The 18,974-nt window shown below is 45.7% G+C and overlaps 1 protein-coding gene across 7 annotated transcripts in view; it reads left to right on the top strand.

The window, feature by feature from the left end:
* LOC142100822 (diacylglycerol kinase eta-like) overlaps window positions 1-18,974 on the top strand; it is a 481,771-nt gene that overhangs the window by 262,203 nt on the left and 200,594 nt on the right. The gene's annotated exons all lie outside the window — the stretch shown is intronic.

Here is an 18,974-nt window from a genome sequence, read left to right as displayed (position 1 = left end):
TACCTCATTGCCTGATCTTGGAGTCTCATTCCCTGTGAGTCTCTGAAGGTGTTCCCTGTGTTCTACTAGTGTCTTCAGTTTCCTGCTGATTTCTGATCTACTCATTGCTGGTTTCCATACCCGCTACTATCTCCTGTGTACTACTAGTGTCTTCGGTTCCTGTAGACTCCCTGTGCTACTCATCGCTGGTTTCCATACCTGCTACAGTCTCCTGTTTCCTGCTTGTGTCCTCAGCTGGATTACCGGATCTACTCACCTGTGGTTCCTACACTCGTCTCTGCCGTCCAGCGTCTTTGCAGTTCCTGCATCTCCCTGTGGACAGACTGTTCTACTGAATAGCGGTATGCCTATCTGTTATTGACTTTCTACGTTTACTCTGCATATCCGCTAGGACAAGTTTCCACGCTCAACAGCGGTATCCATACCCGCTATAGACTGTTATTGTTACGCTGCATACCTGTTTGGAATTACCGTATTACTCAGTCGTTATATGCATAACTGTGATTGACTATCCATTATTGGCCTGCATATCTGTGCTGAGCAAGTCTCTACCAAGCAGCGCCACACATACCGTTATATAGACTTTGTTGGATACGCTGCATACCTATTGGGATCAAGTTCCTCTGTGCTCTCAGTGTCTGCACCCTATTATCTTTGTATGCTTCCACTCATCAACACTTGTACACATCCTCACCTATTAAGCAGTGGTACAACTTGTTGTACTCAGACCACTGACTTCCCTGTTACCTCCCTGCATCTACTCACGTCCATCCTGATCTCCGTGTTCAAATCTGCCTTTCCACTATATCAGCTAGTCGCTGATTCATTGACCCAAGATTGCTGCAAGTCACTGACTTTCCTATTATTTATTGGCATTCTCTGTCCATCTGCTGTGATATTTGTTCCGCTAGTCACCCCGCTACCAGAGGACCGTTGTGTGAACTTCACTACTCTGGTAAGCCCAGTCATCTGGTGAAATCCTGGGCAAGACTCCTAGTGCCCGTGACATGCTCCCTCTAACCAGTTTCGCCATTCCTCCAATGCCCACTTAATAGCCAGCAATTCACGGTTTCCAACATCATAATTAATTTCAGGAGGCAAAAATTTTCTAGAGAGAAAAGCACAAGGATGTCGTTTTTTACTCTGCGGGTCTATCTGCGAGAAAATGGCACCTCCACCAACATCCGAGGCGTCTACCTCCACAATGAACGGAAGTTCTGGGTCAGGGTGTCTAAGAACTGGTGCAGAGATGAATTCAGCTTTGAGAGCTAAAAAACTTGCCAATGCTTCTGGGGGCCACTCAGCTGGGTTAGCTCCTTTTCGGGTGAGAGCGGTGATAGGAGCCACCAAAGAGGAAAATGAGCCAATAAACCTTTGATAATAATTGGCGAATCCAAGGAATCTTTGGATCGCCTTCAAGTTAGTAGGGAGGACCCAGTCTTGAATTGCCTGAACTTCAGCGGGATCCATTGCGAATCCTGATGAGGAGATGATGTACCCCAGGAAGGCCACTGTGGACACCTCGAATTCACACTTCTCCCGTTTTGCATACAGATGATGTTCCCGTAATTTCAGTAGGACCTCGCGGACATGCTGGCGGTGCTGAGACCAAGATTGGGAATAGATTAATATGTCATCCAGATAGACAACAACAGTTTTTCCAAGGAATTCCCGTAATACATTGTTGATCAGGTCCTGGAAGACTGCCGGAGCATTGCATAAACCGAATGGCATTACAAGGTACTCACAGTGTCCCGACTGAGTGTTAAAGGCAGTTTTCCACTCTTCTCCTTTTCTGATTCGGATGAGAATGTAGGCACCTCTGAGATCGATCTTTGAGAAAATGGTGGCTGCTTTGAGCTGGTCGAACAGGACAGAAATCAATGACAAAGGATACGTGTTCTTAACAGTGATGTTATTCAGACCACGAAAGTCGATGCAAGGCTTATGGCTGCCATCTTTTTTAGACACAAAGAAGCAACCTGCTCCTACAGGAGACTTCGACGGGCAAATAAACCCTTTCTTCAAGGTTTTCCTCAACATACTGCTCCATAGCCTGAGTCTCAGGGATGGACAGGGAATATAGATGCCCTTTGGGCAACTTGGAACCTGGTACTAGATCTTTGGCCAAGTCGTATTCCCGATATGGTGGAAGAGAGTCAACTTTCCTCTTGCAGATTACATCACTAAAGTCCCGATTGGGTGCAGGCAGCAAATCTGGACTAGGCTGGAGAGCTCTAAGGGGTAGAGTCAGGCACGAAGTGGAACACTCTGGGCTCCAACGGATGATCTCCCCTCTTTTCCAATCAATAAGGGGATTATGGCTGCAAAGCCAAGGGTACCCCAGAATCAATGGAGCAGAGAGGCAGGTAATTAGGAAGAATTAGAGCTCCTCTGCATGTAGGGCTCCTACAGACAACCGAACCATTGGAGTCTTCGCATGTATTCTACCCCCAGGCAAGGGGTTACCATCCAAACCACAGGTGGAAATGCTTGAACCTAACTTGATCTCTGGAATGTCAAGCGTCTGAGCCAAGTGAATATCCAGGAAGTTACCTGCTGCACCGCTATCGAGGAAAGCTGTCACCTCTGCAGATTTGTTACGGAAGGCTAGACGTCCAGTAACCAACAAAGAGTTTTCTGAAGAGATAATTTGAAGGCCTAAGTGCACCTCTTCGCCAGCGCTTAGGCTTTGGCGTTTTCCCAACTTGCTGGGACAGGAACGTACTAGGTGGCCTGATTGGCCACAATACAAGCAAAGGCCTAGTGAGCGTCTTCTGGAGCGTTCCTCCAAAGGCAGGCGATAAACACCCAGCTGCATGGATTCAGGGGTATCCAGCAAAGGAGAACCGGAACTAGGTGATGAGCAAGGAGGTATTGATGACTCACATTCAGCTTTCCGCTCTCTAATTCGACGGTCAATTTTAATGACAAGCTGCATCAAATCTTCAAGTGAGGCTGGTACAGGATACTGAACAAGAGAGTCCTTAATTTGCTTGGTAAGGCCCAAACGGAATTGACTCCGCAGTGCCGGATCATTTCAGGCACAATCAGTAGACCAACGCCGGAATTCCGCAGAATATTCCTCAGCGAAACGATGTCCTTGCCTTAATGCCCGGAGAAGGAGACTCGGCTGAGGCCACTCTGTCTGGGTAGTCGTATAGCAACCCCAAGGCCTGGAAGAAGGCATCCCTGGTTTGTAAGGCTGGACTTGTTGGTGAAAGGGAGAAGGCCCAAGACTGAGGATCGCCCTGGAGTAGGGAGATAACAATCCCTACTTTTTGCTGTTCGGAACCAGAGGAGCGTGGTCTCAAGCGGAAGTAACCTGCAACTCTCCTTAAGGTTGCAGAAAACGGACCTGCTTCCTGAGAATCGATCAGGCAAATTCAACTTCGGCTCTGGAGATACGCCAGAGGAGGCTTGCTGAGGTTGCGGGTTTCTGGTGGCCTCTTCTTGAGCTGACAAACGCTGGGCCAATCCCTGGATCATTTGATACACGGTGTCAACATGGCCAGCCAGAACTTGACATGGAGACGATATGGTTCCGCTTTCCTCCATTCAAATTTTTGTCTCCGGATTTTTTTTTTGGGCCGGTTATAATGTTAGGAACCCCTCCAGCCAGTACACCAAAACCCGGAGTCTGCTCTGAAGTCTGGTGTTCACTGTTGCCCCTAATGGTGCGGACAGACTTGGCTGCAGACAAACAGAGGGTCGAGAGATGTGTACCGGCTAAGGAGAACCCAGGAATAGAATGTTAAGACAGACAGCAGCGTGGGGTCCAGGCCAGAATCGGGGCCGGCAGGAGACAACGTATCCAGAGAACAAACCAAGGTCAGGGGTCACAGGCACCGGTTCAGAATCCAGGGACAGGCGTAAGATCAGGGTCAGAAGCACAGGTTCAGAGTCCAGGAACAGGCAAGGGTCATACACGGGTAATCAATCTCAGTTTAAACACCAAACACAGGAACAAAGTAGCAGGCAGCAGTATTGAAACAGGACGCTATAACCGGCAGTAAGGCTCAGTCCTCACTGCCTTAAATAGTACAGATTGCCAATCAGGACACAGTCCAGAATGTGTCCTCAGTTGCAGTATAATAAATATGCAGAGCCTGCAGCCAATGGAATAGGCAGAGTGCCAGCGGTAACTTAATTTCTTAATCAGCCTTGATTGGCTGAACAAACCCAGCCTTGCACGGCTGACTCTGTTTTCCCCTGAGCTCACGTGCCCGGCTGTTTGACAGCTGGCCGGGCGCGGCGCCAGGAGCTCCCCAGCCTCCCTGTTGTTGCCCAGGCAACCGGGGCGAAGATGCAGGAAGTGACGTCCCGGTCGTCATAGCGACGGCCGGAAGAGGACTCAGAGAGTACCGCCGCGACTAATATTAAGACTTTATTTTGACCACAGAGTACAGTTCTGGGCACCACTGTATAAAAAAAAGATATTTTTAAACTAGAAAGTGTTCAGGGGCAACAAAATTGATAAAGGGTATGATGTGATTAAGTTCTGAGAAAAGGTTAGCCAGTTTAGGCATATTTACTTTAGAAAAGAGGCATCTAAGAGGGGATATGATTACTGTGTACAAATACATTAAGGGTCAATACAGAGATCAACTTTTTACCCCAAGGACTGTACACAGGACATGCGGTCACCCCTAAGGTTGGAGGAGAGGAAGTTTCAAAAGGCATTCTTTACAGGAAGAGCAGTCAAGATATGGAATGCTATGATGGCAGATTCAATTGATGTGTTTAAGAAAGGGTTAGACAAATTTTTATTGGAAAGGGGTATCCAGGGTTACAACTTTTAACTAAAATGAAAGGGAGAAATAGGACTGCAGTATTGGGTCAGGGGGGATTTTCCCCCATTGAAAAAGATTAGTGGTTGCTTCATCTAGATCAATTTAAAAAAAAAGATAGGGATCGCAGGAGATCCAAAATAGGTTGAACTTGATGGACTGGTGTCTTTTTTTCAACCTCATCAACTATGTTACTATGTATAATCTCATAGATTTGGGAGATACTATGCGTAGGGTTTTGGGGAGCGATGCACAGGTCTTCAAAAGGAGTGTTTTCCCCATACAGGATATAGTCCTGACTAAGTTCTTGCAGAAAATTGTTCTTTAATGGGGAGAGAAAGAGCAACTCCTGTGAAACCAGGAAGGAATGAACCCCACCTGAGTCGACCAACTGGCTGATTCTGAGTGGGACCGCAGTATGCCAGGCTTTGAGTGTCATGATCTGCCTCCTTCTGCTTTGCAGCATCTTCCTATAGGATGCTGCTTGCCTTCTGCAGCTCCTGTTTGCCAAGAACTATGTTAGTCTTTCTTGTGGTTGTGTTCCTGAATGCAGTACCTCCATGCCACCAGAGGTGCGGCTCTTCCACTATGGACATTTTTCACTCACTAGTAAGAGTTAATCTCTGCTCCTCCTTAATGGTACACCTTTGTCTCTCATTACTTATGTCTGCTCCTTCCCATGCACCATGCTGGTCATTGTTGTTGTATGTTGCAGTGCTTTACCATCTTGTGCTCCTGGTTCACCTGTTTCCTGGGATTTCTTCAAACTGCCTGCTGATTTACCTTTATCTGGTTTTCTCTACAACCTGTTCACCTACATCAGCCGTGTTCCTGTTATTTGCTTTCTGCATCTCCCTGCAATCCTTGTTCAATATCTACACCACCTGGTTTGTACCATACGGTATTTTCTGGAAACATATCTGCAATACATATCATGTGTTTTCACCATATTCCGGACTCCTTTCTGCATTGAAGCGTGACATTGAGTACTTGTGGGTGTGGAACTGGTGGGAAGCTGCTATTCTGTAAAACTGAGATTAGAAGGGGGAGACAATGAGGATATATTCTTGTTGTCACGAGCCGCGGCGGTACTCACAGCCGCCGCGGCTCGCTTCCTGCGCCCCCTGGCATCCCGGCCGCCACCTTGACTGGGATGTCATTTCCGCCTAGCACCCGACCGTTTGCAAGGCAACGGTCGGACAACTTATCATTGTAGCGCCGGGTCCCGGCAACAGGGGACAGCCGGGCGTGTGCACAAAGTTAAAGTAATAGCTTGAAAGCTATTTAGGTTTAATTTATTAATTAGCGGGGGTCTGTGTGTATTTTCAGAGCTAGGCTCTGATTGGCTGACTGTTGTATTTAGGGCAGTGAGGTCTGCAGCCTCACTGCCGGTTATAGCTTCTCTGTTCCAGTTTTAGTAACCTGCTCCTGCTTCCTAGTCCCTGTCCTGTGGATACTCTGTTTGATTCCCTGTGTATGACCCCCTGCTTGGATTATTGGACACTGCCTGTTTTGCTCGTGACCCTGACCTTTCTTGCCTGTACCTTGCTTACGTGCCTGTGACCCCGACCTCTGGCGTGTTTATTGATTACCCTGCTTGCCTGTGACCCTTGACCTTGGCTATCATTTTGACTACCCGCTGCTTTCTACCAGTCTCCTGCCCTCCGCTGTGGTCCTGTATTACCAACCCACACTACACTTGGAGCTAAGTCCTGGGGGCATCCGAGTACCGGTGAGTGCGTCAAGCTCTAAGGGAAAGGCGGCTGCTATAGGCGAAGATCTCTGTCATCTAGTTCTGTGGGTTGGTCATCAGGGCCAGCAGCCTAACACTTGTCCTATATTTGCTCTGTGTCTTCAAGGACGTTGTAATTGTTGGATGGGATATGAGAGTAATATATTTTACAGAGGATGCTATTTTTAGTGGAATCAGTGTTGCTTGTTTTTTTATTGCTAACCATCGTTTTGTCATAGTATTTCTAGTCCATTCTAAAATGCTATTCAATATGGTTGTGTAATAACCCAAAGTTAACTTGTAAGTCATTAAAGAATTGGTTCGGGTTATGGTTGTAGCAAGTCTGGGGAGGATATTTTATCGTTATGATATTCACTCTTTCAAGCCAGGAAAATGTGTGGATTAACCATCCCTTTAATTTGGATCTGTTCATAGATAAAATTAGAGCAAAATTTTATTTCTAAAGATCCGAAATATTTTTAGGTAAGGTAGTTCTTTTATGAGATGGGTGCCACGAAAATGGAAAGTTATAGTCCACTTAATATGGAGGCCATTACATTAATATTAACTTTGATTAATTAATCCTGAATTGATTGGTTTTCGAGATTGATGACAGCAAATTATCAGCAAAAGGCTTCAATTTTTATTCTGTACCTCCCACATATATGTCACTGATATATGGGTTCCTCCTAATCGCCCTAGCCAGCACCTCCATGCATAGAACAAAGATTAGCGGTGAGAGAGGACATCCTTGGCTTCGTACAATTGGTAATATGGAATGAGTCAGACAAAGAGACATTTATACTGATCCGATGGGTTCATGAAAAAGAACTAAAATTTTATTCAAGCAGGTCAGACCCAATCTTGTATGCTCCCAGACTCCCAGCATGAATTGCCAATTCACCAAAACCATTCTTGGCATCTGTATATATTAGAATGGAAGGGACACCTAATTCAGAATATGATAGATTAAGTCTTATCATTTTTTTTATTTTGTTGTCACAGGGCTCCCTACCTAGAAGAAACTCCACTTGATCACTGTGGATCAAAGCCAGGAGGATATCTTTTAGGTAGTTTGCTATCAATTTGGTGAAACATTTTATATCAATGTTCAACAATGATAACAGATGGTAACTGGAGCACTGGGGTGGGTTCTTTCTCTCTTTAGGTATAACAGTAATGTGGGCCTGAAGAAATTATGAAGAGGAAAGTATTCAAAATGTCATTGAAAGCCTGTAAGAGGAGTGGGGGTAATTTCTCTTTGAATGTCTTATAATATCTTATAGAAAATCCATCAGGTCCTGGAATTTAGAGAAGAAGCTGTGGCTGACTCCAGTTCTTATATGGTGAAAGGTAGGTCTAGGGTAAATACACTCTCAGGAGTGAATTTTAGGAAGTCCAGTGATCTCAGGTAATCTGATATGGGTAATTGGATGTCGAGGTCGCTCGTTGCCGATACAGTATAGTTGTAAAGTTTAGTATGAATGTGTTGGCTATTCCTTTGTGTTGTGGGTGGAGGCAGAATCATCTTTAATTGAGTGTATGAAGGTGGAGGGCCCTTTGTGCCTGCAGTGAATGTTGCCAATATTCAGCCCAATTTATTGCCCCACTGAAAGTATCTATTTTGACACCTGTTATATAATAGCTTGCTTAGAGTGGCTATGGCTTTAAGAAACTCTATGTGGGTTTGGTTTGACAAACTCTTTTTTTGACAGGTTTCAAGTTTTTATCTTAAGCAGAAGAGATTCAATATTTACAGCTTTTTTTTAAGTAATGAAACTAGCTGTATGAAGCGTCCTCTTAATGCACCTCCTAAACTGTTGGTTTAAAGGAGGTTGCATTGTCATTAAATGAGATGTATTCCGCAATGGTACTTTCTCTCTGGGATTTGCAATTAGCATCTTGTATTAGGATTTGTTTAATCAACAAGATTATTACTTGCAGGGGAGCCTCTCATAAGTGGAGTGTGAGATAGATTGGAGCATGATCTGACTGAGTTATTTGGCCAATACCTGTGCTTTTCAATAAAGGGAGATTTTTGTGGCTAATGAAAAAGTAAATCAATTCTCGTGTATGTATCATGGATTTGGGAGTAAAAGGAATAGTCCCTATTATATTAGCATGTTGAAGCCTCAATGTGTCAGAAAGCTGGTGATCATCTAAGATGCGCCTTACCCTCCTTTATTCTCTATTGGGAAATCCTGAAGCTTTATTGGAGGATTCTAGGTTTGGGTTCAAGATCGCCTCCGAATACCAATGTGCCATCCTGTAGGGGCTCTATCTGCTCCAAGATCCTGAATATGAGTTTCTGTTGGCCCTGATTGGTAAAAACACATTGACAAATGTAAACATTTGGCCAAAATTCTTACATTTAACCAGTATGCTTCTGCCTTCTCCTAGCAAGTTGGAAGTGACTTCCATTAGGAGGATATGGATTTATTTTCAAGGTTGTTATTATGAATAACTTGTGGTAATCGCCTGGACTTTAACCTGGGGTCGGAATCACACTTAAAATGTGTCTCTTGAACAAGAGCAATTTCTATCTTTTCTGCGTATAGCTTTCATATGAGCTCTATTCTCTGGTATATTTAACCCTTTAATATTAAGGGAAAGGAGTCTTAATTGGTTACTTTGTCCTAGAATGAATTATGCATAATGGAGAATAATAGGTACACTTCAGCCAAAATAGTTTTTACAGTTGAACCAGTGGATGCCAATCACTAGGTAGCATTAATATTTTTGTTGGGAAGGTGGTGAGAAAAAGAGGGAGAGGGATGGTATAACAAGGTTGTGAACATAACAATACAAATATCAACAGTAAAACTTTGAGGAATAGAAAACTGCACATAGTAGACATGTGCCCATTTTCAGTATCACAAGAGTGGATATGTTCTCCTAGGAGGTGGGGGAGAGCAAGGGACTGCCTTAAAGGTAAACAATGCCTGGAGGGAGTAATTTTGGTAGTGGGGCAATTTTCTATGTCTAAGGCTGGAGAAAACTTATGTAGACACATAAATACTTAATATGTGCTTCTAGATATAGCTGGTTAGTAAAAAAAAAAGGGAGGGGAAGGAGGCAGAGAATGAGGAGATCTAGTCACTACTAAGTTCCTAGGGACTAGATAGGACTAGTACCAAATAGTTAACAGGCAGTAACTATGTGTGTGGATACATTTTTTAAATATCCAGAGGAAATGGGGAAGCTAAAGGACAAAGGCAGCCTACAAATGAGAGCTACATATTTATAGCATATATCTTTAGAGAAAACAATGTGTATATGTCTCAAACATTGAATATCTGTGAACATATATAATAGGTATCATATTTCAACCGGAGTAAGAAAAGAGTTCAACCCTTAGTTGAAGGGAAATGATATAAATGATGTGGTCCCTGCTTCAGGAGATAAGAGTTTAGATCCAGTAATAGTTGTGGGGGCTTTCCTATTCGAACTAATAGTGTGATACTTCTTGAAGTGTAGGGCATCTGGAGGTATACATTGCGGATAACTTAAAAGTCAGTCTTGGAAGGGATATTTTCTCAAACTTCATGGTTTCACAAACTTTGTCCAGGTCCTCAGGATTTTCTAAGGTGGCAAGCTTTTCATTATGTTGGAGAGAAACCCAACATTATGATTTAATAATTTTGTTCCTGTTGAGAACATCTGTTAGTGGGTGAAGTAAGTCTGTTGGAGGGTATTCCAAGATAAGTCTGGTAGACCAGTCTCTGGCCATCAGAGTTAATCTCCTCTAGGCGCCTGATGCATCTTGAAATTTATTCCTTGATGCTGCGGTAGTGTAGCCAACAGATTACATCTCAAGGTATGTCTGATTACAAGTCTCTTGGCAGAAGGCCCTATGGACCCTATCAAACATAATTTGATTGACTGGGTCTCGATCTAGGATCTTTATTTTAATATTTTGGTTAGTGCATCTATAAGACAAGACAGTGGAATGTCTCAGGGAACCCCCCTGACTCTCAGATTATTACACCCCTTCTATTGTCTGGATCATCATTTTTTTTTTAATTACACAAAGCTCACAGAACTGTATTGAAATTGTTTTTCTGGAGAAGAAATGTCTGCTTTAATGGTTTTATTAAGTACTTGTTTAAGTTCCTAATTTAAGTCTTATTTTGTTGGAAGTGATTTCAAGTAGTGGAGCATTTCTCCAAAATCTCCAGTGTCTGAGGGTGAGGCAGACAGAGTTTGTGGGCCCTGACATGATCATTCCAGCTGCGATTGAGAAGGGTTTTCAGGTTATGGTTTGGTAGATCGGAGGTTGATGCCTTGAGGATATGGCGCATGCCAGTTAGAGGTGAGGTATCTTTTTCAGACACCTTTCTCATTTGACTTCTTTTATCTTTTTTTCATTTCTGGAAACAATTATTATGCTGGATCACGGACAATTAAAGATGTTACATCCACATACTTTCGCATAATGGCAGTCCATCACAACACCCCCTCTATCTTCAAGGAGGAGTATATGGGTGTATTTTTGAGTCTCCTGGCTATTAGGTAGCAGAAGATTGGGCTGGGCCAAGAGTATTCCTTGGGGCAGCACGGTGGCTAAGTGGTTAGCAATTCTGCCTTACAGTGTTAAAGATCACGGCGGCCGCAGGCGCCGCCGCGACTCTTCCTGCTTTTCTGGGGACGCCCCGTCTGTTGCTATGGCAACCGGGGCGTCACTTCCGGTTTCAGCGTCCCGGTTGCCTGGGCAACAACCGGGACGCAGGGGAGCTTCTGGCGCCGCGCTTGGCCAGCTGTCAAACAGCCGGGCGCGTGCGCATAGGGGGAATTTGAGTCAGCCATGCAAGGCTGTTGTGGATCAGTCAATCAGGGCTGATTAGGGAGTTAGGTTACCGCTAGCACTCTGTTGTTTCCATTTGCTGCAGGATCTGCATTTTTATTATGCTGCAGCTGAGGACACATTCTGGACTGTGTCCTGATTGGCCATCAGTACTATTTAAGGCAGTGAGGACTTAGCCTCACTGCCGGTTATAGCTTTCTGTCCTCAGTCCTGCTGCCTGCTTGTACTATCCATTTAGGTTCCTGCTACCTTAGATTTGACCACCCGTGTTTGACCCCTGCTTGTTATTGGACCTGTGACCCTTCTCTTCTGACCTTGACCTTTTGTCTGGAATTCGAATTTTGCTTCTCTGCCTGTGAGTTTGACCCTTCGCTTGCCCTTGGATATTGCATCTGTTCCTGTGACCTTTGGACCTTGGATTTCTCTTATATACAGTCCACCAATCACTCCACTTCTGGGAAACTCCTTTAAGTCAGTATACGCTACTCGACCCTCGGTCAGCCCGCAGCCCAGTCTCTCCCCACCACTAGGGGCTCCAGCGAACACCTGGCCTTCTGAGTAGTTCCCGAGTTTCACTGTACTGACTTGGGAGTTCCTAACATTATAACCGGCCAGGAAGATTGGTATCATACGGCCATGGACGGAGAGGAGTCGAATCTGTCCCCAGCCCAGATTCTGGCCAACCAGATACAGGCGGTTTCCCAAGTGGTGCAGACTTTATCCCAGCGCCTGGCAGTCCAAGAAGAGGCTTCCAGAGGCCGGCAGCTCCAGCAAGTTCCCGCTGGTGACACACCGGAGCCTAAGATGAATTTGCCTGACCGATTATCTGGAAGCAGGCCAGCCTTCCGTAATTTCAAAGAGAGTTGCAAGTTGTACTTTCATCTGAAACCATGTTCCTCTGGTTCCGAACATCAGAGGGTAAGGATCATCATGTCATTACTCTAGGGCGACCCTCAGTCTTGGGCCTTCTCCTTGCCTTCCACAAGTCCAGCCTTACAGTCTGTGGATGCCTTTTTTCAAGCTCTAGGGTTATTGCACGATGACCCGGACAGGGTAGCCTCAGCTGAGGCTCACCTCCGTACGCTAAGGCAGGGACGTCGCTCAGCGGAAGAGTATTGTGCGGAATTTCGGCAATGGTTTACTGATAGCGCCTGGCACGACCCAGCATTGCGAAGTCAATTTCGCTTAGGACTTACCAAGCAAATTAAGGATTCCTTAGTCCAGTATCCGATATCCGACACGCTGGAGAATTTGATGCAACTTGTTATAAAAATTGATCGTCGGATCAGAGAGAGGAAGGCTGAACGGGAGTCCTCTGCTCCTATGGACGTTTTCGGTAACCTCGATAACACTTTGCCCGATTCCTCTGAACCCATGCAGTTGGGCGCTTACCGTTTGCCTCCGGAGGAACGCTCCAGAAGACGCTCACTAGGCTTGTGTATGTATTGTGGTCAACCAGGACACTTAGTTCATTCATGTCCCAACAAGCCGGGAAACTCCAAAGCCTAAGTGCAGGTGAAGAGGTGCGCTTAGGTCTTCAGATTACCTCTTCAGAAAATTCTTTATTAGTCCCTGGACGTCTAACTTTCCAGGAGAGATCCATGGACCTGAAAGCTTTTCTTGACAGTGGTGCGGGTGGTAATTTCCTGGATATACATTTGGCTCAGACGCTTGATATTCCGCATATCAAGTTAGGATCAAGCATCACCACATGTGGTTTGGATGGTAACCCATTGCCTGGGGGAAGGATTCTCGCTAGGACTCCAATGGTTCGGTTGTCTGTAGGAGTCCTCCATATGGAGGAGCTCTCCTTCTATCTTATCACTTGTCCCTCTGCTCCTTTGATATTGGGGTATCCCTGGCTTCGCAGTCATAATCCCCTTATTGACTGGAAAAGTGGAGAGATTACTCGTTGGAGTCCCGAGTGTTCCACGTCTTGCTTGACCCTGCCGCTTAGAATCCTACAGCCTAGTCCAGACTTGTTGCCGGTACCTTACCAGGACTTCACTGATGTGTTCTGCAAAAGGAAAGCTGATTCCCTTCCACCACATCGAGAATATGACTGCGCCATTGATTTAGTCCCGGGTTCCAAGTTGCCCAAAGGGCGGTTATACTCCTTGTCCATTCCGGAGACTCAGGCCATGAAGCTATATGTGGAGGAAAACCTGAAAAAAGGATTCATACGTCCTTCTAAATCTCCCGTAGGCGCAGGTTGCTTTTTCGTGTCAAAAAAAGATGGCAGTCTTAGACCATGCATTGATTTCCGTGGACTGAATAACATCACTATTAAGAATATGTACCCTTTACCGTTGATTTCGGTCTTGTTTGATCAATTAAAATCTGCCACTATATTTTCGAAGATTGACCTCAGAGGGGCTTACAATCTTATTCGAATCAAGAAGGGGGATGAATGGAAGACTGCTTTCAATACCCAGTCGGGACATTATGAATATCTCATGATGCCATTCGGGTTATGCAACGCTCCGGCGGTATTCCAGGACCTGATCAACGATGTCTTACGAGAGTTCCTGGGTAAAACAGTAGTTGTGTATCTGGATGATATTTTAATCTACTCTGAGTCTTTACTTCAGCACCATCAGCATGTTCGCCAGGTTCTGCTGAAATTACGGGAACATCACCTATATGCAAAAAGGGAGAAATGCGAATTTGAGGTGGCCACTTTGTCATTCCTAGGATATATCATCTCCTCATCAGGATTCGCAATGGACCCTGCCAAAGTTCGAGCAATCCAGGATTGGGCCCTCCCTACTAATCTGAAGGCGATCCAGAGGTTCCTCGGATTTGCAAATTATTACCATAGGTTTATTGATTCTTTTTCCTCGTTAGTGGCTCCTATCACTGCCCTCACTCGAAAGGGAGCTAACCCAGCAAAGTGGCCTTCAGAGGCATTGGCAAGTTTCTCGGCACTAAAAGCTGCTTTCATTTCTGCTCCAGTGCTGAGACATCCTGATCCGGAACTTCCGTTCATTGTAGAGGTGGACGCTTCAGATATCGGTGCTGGCGCCATCCTTTCTCAGAAAGACCCAAGGAGCAAAAAATTACATCCTTGTGCATTTTTTTCTAAGAAATTTTTGTCTGCCGAATGTAATTACGATGTCGGCAATCGTGAATTGTTGGCCATTAAGTTGGCACTGGAGGAATGGCGACATTGGTTAGAGGGAGCTACTCATACCATCACCATCTTCACGGACCATAAAAACCTCCAATACATCCAGACCGCTAAAACCCTGAATCCTAGGCAGGCCCGCTGGGCCTTATTTTTCACCAGATTTAACTTCATTATTACATTCCGTCCAGGTTCTAAAAATACTAAGGCCGATTCCTTGTCTCAAAGTTTTTTGGCCCATCATCCTCAGTCTCCTGACCCATTGCCTATTGTTCCTACAACTACTGTTCATCTTGGACTCACCCAGGATCTAGGAGCAACTATCCGGCGTTTCCAGAGAATCGCTCCAGTTCAGACACCGGTCAACAAATTATTTGTCCCAGTACATTTAAGGAAATCTGTTCTCATTGAAGGCCACAACAACCGCTCTGCTGGCCATCCGGGAATCCGTAGGACTATTGAGGTTCTTTCTCGTTGGTTGTGGTGGCCCACTTTGTCAGACGATGTGGAGAATTATGTTCGGGCTTGTCCTGAGTGTGCAAAAAACAAAACGGATAGGAATCGTCCTTCTGGGCTATTGTTACCCTTGCCGGCGCCGAGCAGGCCTTGGACTCATTTATCGATGGATTTCATTGTCGACCTACCAGTATCCGCAGGACATAACACCATTCTGGTAGTTGTCGATCGGTTCAGTAAGATGGCACATTTTATATCTTTGCCCAAGTTGCCGGATGCCAGGACCCTGGCCACCTTGTTTTTGACGCATATTTTTCGTCTTCATGGGACTCCTGAAGATATCGTATCAGATCGAGGATCCCAGTTTATTGCCCGGTTTTGGAAAGCCTTTTGTAATTCCATCGGGATCTCTATCAGTCTGTCCTCAGCATATCATCCCCAGTCGAATGGACAGACAGAGAGGACGAACCAAGCTCTGAAACAGTTTCTGCGCATCTATGTGTCTAAATTCCACGACAACTGGTCCTCTCTCTTGCCCTGGGCAGAATTTGCAATCAATAATTCTTGCCATTCCACTATTCATACATCCCCGTTTTTCTGCAACTTCGGGTTTCACCCAAAATCCAACTCATTTTCTACTACTGTTCCCTGTGGGGATTCCGGAACGCCTGCTTTTACGGCCAGGTTAAGGTCCGTCTGGAAAAAGGTGCACGTTGCACTAGGTCACGCTTCCCGAAAATCCAAGATCTTCGCTGACCGTCACCGTAGACCTTGTTCATTGAAAGGGAGATCAGGTTTGGTTTTCCACACGGAACATCAAGTTGCGGCAACCTTGTAGGAAGCTGGGGCCCCGATACATTGGACCGTTTCCAATTGAGAAGAAAATTAATCCAGTTGCATTTAGATTAAAACTACCCACTTCCTTAAAAATACCTGCGACTGGGGGCGTGGCCTGACTGCCATACAGAGCGGACGTGTTCTATCTGAGCTCCGCTCACCCACCCTAAATATCTTCTTATATTAGCGGTTTTCCCAAAGCAACACTCACTAAACAGCGCCATATAAGTCATTAAACTCTGGGCTGAGTAACTGGGGTCTCTTAAGCCCAAACGTGTGGCCTGGCCAGGTGTTTTGAGGACGCAGAGTCCCGCTCAGTGTGCGCCGCAGATCGCCCTGATCCTCCTGGAGGCGTCAAGCTGCTGTACCCAAACACACGCTGGATGCTGTGGAAGCTGCAGACTGTGATACAATCAACCCAGGGGACGCAGCATCAGGAAATATAGAGGTGAGGCAGCGCGGGGGGAGACACGAGAACGGGCAGTGTCTGCCTATTCTAAATACCTGCATGAGCTGTGGGGATGTCTGCGCTGACGAGCGGCTGCCCAGCGGTGGATCCCCTCGCTTTCCCTGGATCCCGGTGCAAGGATTGAGTGACCGGATATCACTGGCGCCATTACCACCTTCACTTCCGTTACTGGAGCCAGTGCAGTGTCTGCTGGGAAGCCCTCCGGGGCTCACAGAGAAACCCCTATCCAGTCTACCTAGGTGGCCCAGCGGTGCCCGTTTATTGCAGCTCCCTAAACACATACCAGGCTTGCACAACATCATCCAGTGCTGAACACCCTCACTGTTATTGTGCCTCTCAAGAAAAAAATTTTCAGGGTCTGAAATATCGCACCTAAAGTGAGGCTTTTTGTCTTTACCGAGCAGTTTACACACTGAAAGTTAGTCTCTGCTGCCACCTTGTGGCGTTTTTGTGCTACTACATCTGTAAAGGAAAAAATTACAAAGAGTTGGTGCTGCCATCTTGTGGCTATATTATACACTATACTCTCCACAAGTCTTATCCGGTGCCCTACTGCCATCTAGTGGCCAACTGGTGTAGGTCATAAATTTGGCCATCTAGACTTTCTTCAACACAGTTTGTTGCCCTCTGAAGCCATCTCGGGACGTTATACACATTCTACTGCTCTCGGACGAGAGGAACGAAGATTTATCATCCTCTACTGCTAACTCATAAATTGCAACTGAGGGGCGTTGCCTGACAGCCATAACGCACGGCCGGATTACTTGAGAGCTCCTCAGCTCCAGAGCAAAAACCCGGGTGTGGTGACGGTGAATAGCGGGACACTGGAGCATATACCACCCCTCTACTTAACTGTCCCACAACTTACTATGTCCACTTAACCCACACGGGTCTGTCCCCCGCCCGTCTGCCTCATACTCAACAATAGCAAACGGTTTCCCAGAGATTCTGCACTCAACATGAATAAATCTACGGGTAAAGGCCGCAAAGGCGCACCAGTTGAGATAACTCAGCACTTCTCCCGCCAGGACAAAGCACACACTTCATCTTCTCCTAACTCACCCTCGGAGTCCCAGAGCGACCGAGACCCTCCTACCACTGCTTCTCCCTCAACCAAGGCGGACTTTGCTGAATTACGAAACTTAATAGTAGAGCGCACTAACGCCTTTTCCGTTGATCTACAGAAGGCTATAGGCGATCTCAAAACAGAAATGGTCGCAATCTCCAAGAGAACCTCGGTTCTGGAAAACAAGATGGAGTCGTCACTTACATTCCAAAATGAAGCCTCAAAAGATATAGACTTCCTGCTAAAGGACAACGATTTCTTGAGGGACAAGCTGGAAGATGTTGAGAACAGGGAACGTCGCAATAATCTCAGATTACGCAACATCCCCGAATCAGTGGAACCTGCGGATCTGGAGGACTATGTGAGTAGGTTCTTCTCTTCTCTGGACTCTGCCTTATCCAATCACCCAATGCAGATCGAACGGATTCATAGGGCCTTGAGACCACGCCCGAAAGACTCTGAACCTCCTCGTGATGTGATATTGAGACTACTATCCTTTAAGACCAAGGAACTTATCACCAAAGCGGTTCGGAATTCTTCATATACTCTTTACGAAGAGTCCCGTATCCAAGTTTTTCAAGATCTTGCCCCCTCAACGGTAGCCAAGAGACGCGACCTCAGGGAGGTTACCAGCATCCTTAGAGAAAATGGTTACAAATACCGCTGGGGTTTTCCTTTCCGTTTGATTATTGAAGTCGAGGGCCGTCAAGTGTCAATCCGAACACCAAACGAAGGAAAAGACCTACTCCGCAAGCTCCATCTCTTCCGTCTTGACAGGACCGTGGGTGGCGATGTCCAGAGCTCCTCGCAACAACCTCCTTGATTTGTAAATCTGTGTCTCTGTTAGAGGAGACGTGTAGTAATATTGTGCCTTAACTTGCTCTGTCTGTATCCTCTTTTATTCTTCTAACAAATGTCAATATTTTCATGTTGCTCTCATAATTTACGTAGATATTGTTGTCTCTGGTTACAAGTTTAGCTTCGGTTTAACCTTATTATGTTATTTATGTACGGGCGGGAGACGTATCCTGTCCTCCTAGCCACGCACCCACATACCTTGGGATCTTCTTAGCAGTCTATCTGATAGTTTATATTTTATACGCACTCCCGTACTCTGTGCCTTAGTTCTGATAATTGAATAGGCAAAATTTTGCCTCGTTTTTAAGTTAACATAGCTCTTTTAGGCACTATCCTAGTAGGTCTTTCCTCTGCTATTGAGGCCTGAACCTACACCCTTGCCTTTCTTCTTTCATAACTCCTCCTTCCTTTACTCTTCTTTCCCTTCCCTTCCCACTCCTCGCTCCCCCCCTCCCCCTAAGAATACCGATCATGACTCTCACAACACTCTCCCTCAATGTTAAAGGCTTAAACACACCTCAAAAGCGCTCTATGCTATTCCATACGTTACGAAAACTTAATGGTGATATAATTTTTTTGCAGGAGACTCACTTCAAAGCAGGTGGCCATCCCTCCCTGTCCTCAAGAGGATATCCTGATGCCTACTATTCCTCTCACTCAACAAAGAGGAATGGTGTTGCCATTCTTCGCCGCAGTTCAGTTCCGTTTGTCGTGTCAGCAGTTAAGGACGACCCTGAAGGCCGGTTTCTCTTCCTGTCGGGAAAAATTGGCCATCTAGATATAACCTTTGCCAACATTTACGCGCCTAATACAGGTCAGACAGCTTTTTTCACAC

Source organism: Mixophyes fleayi, chromosome 9, assembly GCF_038048845.1.
Source record: "Mixophyes fleayi isolate aMixFle1 chromosome 9, aMixFle1.hap1, whole genome shotgun sequence".
NCBI lineage: Eukaryota > Metazoa > Chordata > Amphibia > Anura > Limnodynastidae > Mixophyes > Mixophyes fleayi.
The sequence above is the reverse complement of the archived record's forward strand: the minus strand, read 5'-3'. Positions and strand labels throughout refer to the sequence as shown.